Source organism: Capricornis sumatraensis, chromosome X (genome assembly GCF_032405125.1).
Source record: "Capricornis sumatraensis isolate serow.1 chromosome X, serow.2, whole genome shotgun sequence".
Classification (NCBI taxonomy): Eukaryota; Metazoa; Chordata; class Mammalia; order Artiodactyla; family Bovidae; genus Capricornis; species Capricornis sumatraensis.
The window spans coordinates 30771347-30776815 of record NC_091092.1 but is presented as its reverse complement, the minus strand read 5'-3'; the positions used below and the strand labels follow the sequence as shown (position 1 = coordinate 30776815).

The window sequence follows — 5469 nt, the reverse complement described above, 5'->3', positions numbered from 1 at the left end:
CTAATAGGTTTAAGAAGGGTTAAATATATTAATAAAAGACAGTCTTTTTTTTTTCTTTTTAAGAAATATTTTTAATTTATTTGGCTGCACTGGGTCTTAGTTGTGGCATGTGGGATCAAGTTCCCTGACCAGGGACTGAACCCTGGCCCCCTGCATTAGGAGCCAGAGTCTTAGCCACTGGACTACCAGCAAAGTACTTGATCAAATGACTACCCAATCAATGATATTTCTGATGGTTAGGAAAGAAAAATATCTGTTGTTTATTCTTGATATTTGAATATAATGTCATAACTGGCAACTGAATAGTTATTCATTATCCATGTTATGGGATAAAAGTTAGGAATAAAGAGGTGTATGTTGGTGAAGTAATTTTTTGTAGCAGATTGAACTATCATTCAATATCATTTCTTCCATGCTTGTTATTGCCATGTATTCTCTGCCCTATTGAGTTTGGTCATGGCCATGCAACCATTGCTGTATGTGAACAGAAGATTTAAAACCAACTGTGGCCTGTGGCGTTCTTGCTTTCAATCATTAAAAGATATTGCCCTCAATCATTAGAATACTATGTCCAAGATAATGGATACTTTAGTGCAGATTTCTGAATGGCAAGAAATGCAGAGACACGTGTTGCCAAACCTAACTAAGCCCAGCACATAAGGCCCAGTAAAGTCTAATAAGGCCAACATATGCTAACAAAAGAGGGGAGCACAACAGATTAACAAGGTACCTTAAACCCTAAAGTAACATAAATAAGAAATGCATATTTGTTTTTTTTTTTTTAAGCCCTGAATAACAAGGGGCTGTTTGTTAAACCAAGCAACCCAGAGAAAACATGTAACAATAGCTGGACTAGGGCTTGTAGGGTCAATTCAATCAGGCTGGTTCACTGATAATAATCAATTGTTTTATTACAGATCATCAAAATGGAAGAAAATCCAAAACTGATATGCTCATAAACAATTTTGTCAGGCCACACTTAGATAGCTACTAGAGAATTAATGAGTGACAGCACTCTGTCCCATTCTTGTAATGGCCAAAGAGTAATCAATAAACTTGATGACAAAAAAATTGATAGAATAAGAAATAGTTCATGTGCCAAGCCTATATTTGTTCTTAACTGTGAACTGTAGATTAGGACACATGCAATACACAAGACACACTGCTCTTAAGGAGTTAGAAACCAAGTTAACTTCATTTCTAAAGAAGGGTTGATCTTCTTTAGAAAGAGATGATGATCATCACTACAATGTTAGATACAATTTCTCAAGATTGATTATTCAAATATTCACAATTCCTAAAATTATTTATCTTACAATAGGCACTCAGTGTTTATGAAAAATACATTCTTGGCATCTTTTATTTTTAAACTATATGAAGTTATTACAACTTTAATCTCTTTTCTTACATTTTTATACATGCCATGCATAATGTCCAGAAACCATTCTAAATAAACAGCATTAGGAATCACAAACATTGGGGAAAACAAACAAACAAACAAAAAGGCAAGAAAACTACAGTGATAATGAAAAGGTCAGTGTTTGGAAAGGCTGCTATATAATAGGTGAATGGAAACTTGGCAACTGACTATGCCCAGAATCACAATGCTAATCTCTTATCAGTGTGTAGTGTTCAGGACTTCTAAAGTTAGAGATGAATGCACTCTCAGCAAGCAGTAGAAAGCTTATCAGGTGATCTAAAATCCATCAGTGCCATGTAACAATAACCTTTATTTTGGTATTTACTTTTTAAATCTGTCCCACACTGCTTCCCATTGCTGGCTTTGCATTTACTTACAAATCCAACAGAGACTGTATCCAAAGCTGACTGTTACAGATAATTCTGCTTAAATGGACAGCCATAGATTGAGAGACTTTCAACTCCTATTATTGATACTGGCCCACATACTGATGAACCTCTATTTCAAAAGAATATTAGGAAATGTATATGTCTAAGACAAATAAGTGGGAAAATCCAAACCGAATCACAGAATCACACAAATACAAAGTCACAGATTGACCTTATAATTCAGGTGACTCACTCATCCATTCATTTACAAAATAATTAAGAGAGCCTACTGAGTACTAGTCATTGTTTTAGACGAAAGGAATACAGAGGTTAAGAAGACAAACAAGGCCATGTTTCCATGCAATACCTTTCTAGTTGAAGAGACAGACACAAAAAGCAAACTAATTAACTGGCTGACAGTTGATAGCTATAAGATACAGTAAACAAATCATGACGACTTAGACAGTGAGTATGCTACCTAAAGACCAAGAAAGTATTTAAATGTCTGGTCTCCAGTTCATCATGAAAGGAGTTTGGAAGTTATCACTCCATGCTATCCAACAAATAAAAAGCTGAAAAACTGAAAACCAACAACTCTTTTCAGATCTAAGAACATCATGACTTTTCAAGCAGATATCCATAAGCAAAAACATAAATAAGAACCAGTACTAAGGTAGGAAAACTCAAACTATAGTTTGAAAATGGCTACAGGTTCATTGTAAACAAATATGAGAGTCAAAAACTCTAAGAGCTGCCAGTCTTAGGGGGGCATTCCCACACTTTTGCGTTTCACTGCCAGGGACTCTAATAGATTCTCACAGTTACGATGAGAGAAAAATTTCCTCATGATTCTGAGGGGCAGAGGAGAAAATACATTTTTAAAAACATACCAAAGCATTCTTTTCTCTTAAAAAAGCCTACCCTCAAAAGAGAAACTATTTTAGTAGAGTCCAACCCATTGGAGTTTTATCAAAGCCTAACTGTGACTTCCCTGGTGGTCCAGTGGTTGAGACTCCACACTTCCAATGTAGGGGGCACAGGTTCGATCCCTGGCCAGGGAAGTTCTGCATGCTGTACAGTGTAGCTCCCCAAAAGAAAAAGATAGTAACAACAACAACAAAAAAAAGGTGTAACTGACCTGGGGGAAAGGAGATATCCAACTCCAGCATCTTGCTTTCCAAGGGGGGAAAAGAAATAATGTAAGCCCCCTAATCCATCCCACTGAACTGCCTAAAGAGGTGGGAGAATAGAAACACTTTTGAACTACACAGTCCATGGGCACAAGCTTACTAAAAGACAGAGAGATAATCACAGGACTATAGAACATTTTCTTTCTCCCTGCACCTCACCAGCATTATTACTGAAAGTTCTTACTTAATTTGAGGCTAATTAGTTTATAATACTATATTGGTTTTGCCACACACTGACATGAATCCACCACAGGTATACATGTGTTCCCCATCCTGAAGCTCCCTCCCACCTCCTGCCCCATACCATCCCTCTGGGTCATCCCAGTCCACCAGCCCCAAGCATCCTGTATCATGCATCGAACCTGCACTGGTGATTTGTTTTACATATGATAATATACATGTCTCAATACCATTCTCCCAAATCATCCCACCCTGGCCCTCTCCAACAGAGTTCAAAAGGCTGTTCTATACATCTGTGTCTCTTTTGCTGTCTCGCATACAGAGTTATCGTTACCATCTTTCTAAATTTCATATATATGTATTAGTATACTGTATTGGTGTTTTTCTTTCTGGCTTATTTCACTCTGTATAATAGGCTCCAATCTCATCCCCCTCATTAGAACTGATTCAAATGTATTCTTTTTAGTGGCTGAGTAATACTCCATCGTGTATATGTACCATAGCTTTCTTATCCATTCGTCTGCTGATGGACATCTAGGTTCCTTCCATGTCCTGGCTATTTTAAACAGTGCTGTGATGAACACTGGGGTACATGTGTCTCTTTCAATTCTGGTTTCCTCAGTGTGTATGCCCAGAAGTGGGATTGCTGGGTCATGTGGCAGTTATATTTCCAGTTTTTTAAGGAATTTCCACACTGTTCTCCAGAGCGCCTGTAGTAGTTTGCATTCCCACCAACAGTGTAAGAGGGTTCCCTTTTCTCCACACCCTATAAAGCATTTATTGCTTGTAGACTGTTGGATAGCAGCCATTCTGAATGGTGTGACATGGTACCTCATTGTGGTTTTGATTTTCATTTCTCTGATAATGAGTGATGTTGAGCATCTTTTCATGTGTTTGTTAGCCATCTGTATGTCTTCTTTGGAGAAATGTCTGTTTAGTTCTTTGGCCCATTTTTTTTTTAATGTACTACACAATGTCCAGCTTTCTATAAACAACTACATACTAGAAGGCAAAAAACACAGTTTTAAGAGACAGAGCAAGCATCAAGACCACAAACAAATATGAAAAGAATGTTGGAAATATCAGAGAAGCAATTTAAAATAACTATAATTAATATGCAAAGGTCGCTAATAGAAAAATTTGACAACAAACAACAATTGAGTAATGTAAACAGGAAGATGGAAATTTTAAGAAAGGATCAAATGCTAACACTATAACAAAAATGAACAGTATCTGTGATACATTTATGATATTTATGGACACACTTGTAAGAAGACTCGCAGAACCTTATGTCAGCAGAATCTTAACAGAACATTAAAAAAAAAATTGACTGAAAAAATGGAACAGAATATCCAAGAACTGTAGGAAAACTATGAAAGTTAAAACATATGGGTAATAGGAAAACCTGAAAGAGAAGAGAGAAAGGAACAGAAGAATATTTGAAGACAGAAGAAATATTTGAAGTAATAGTGCTGATAATTTTCCCAAATTAATGTCAGTAAACAAACCATAGATCCAAGATGCTAAAAGAACACCAAAGAAGAGAACTGCTTAAATAAATTACATCTAGGCATATCCACAAAGTACATCATGAGAAATGCTGGGCTGGAAGAAACACAAGCTGGAATCAAGATTGCTGGGAAAAATATAAATAACCTCAGATATGCAGATGACACCACCTTTATGGCAGAAAGTGAAGAGGAACTAAAAAGCCTCTTGATGAAAGTGAAACAGGAGAGTGAATAAGTTGGCTTAAAGCTCAGCATTCAGAAAACAAAGATCATGGCATCTGGTCCCATGACTTCATGGGAAATAGATGGGAAAACAGTGGAAACAGTGGCAGACTTTATTTTCTTGGGCTCCAAAATCACTGCAGATGGTGACTGCAGCCATGAAATAAAAAGAGGCTTACTCCTTGGAAGAAAAGTTATGACTAACCTAGATAGTATATTGAAAAGCAGAGACATTACTTTGCCAACAAAGGTCCATCTAAGTCAAGGCTATGGTTTTTCCAGTGGTCATGTATGGATGTGAGAGTTAAACTGTGAAGAAAGCTGAGTGCCGAAGAATTGCTGCTTTTGAACTGTGGTGTTGGAGAAGACTTCTGAGAGTCCCTTGGATTGCAAGGAGATCCAACCAGTCCATTCTAAAGGAGATCAGCCCTGGGTATTTTTGGAGGGAATGATGCTAAAGCTGAAGCTCTAGTACTTTGGCCAGCTCATGTGAAGAGTTGACTCATTGGAAAAGACTCTGATGCTGGGAGGGACTGGGGGCAGGAGGAGAAGGGGACGACAGAGGATGAGATGGCTGG

At 37.4% G+C, this 5469-nt stretch overlaps 1 non-coding gene across 1 annotated transcript; it reads left to right on the top strand.

Annotated features, from left to right (window-relative positions):
• Positions 1 to 2776: 2776 nt before the first annotated feature.
• On the top strand, positions 2777 to 2849 carry TRNAG-UCC (transfer RNA glycine (anticodon UCC)). Its single transcript has one exon. It is a non-coding gene; the product is annotated as a tRNA-Gly (tRNA).
• Positions 2850 to 5469: the final 2620 nt, after the last annotated feature.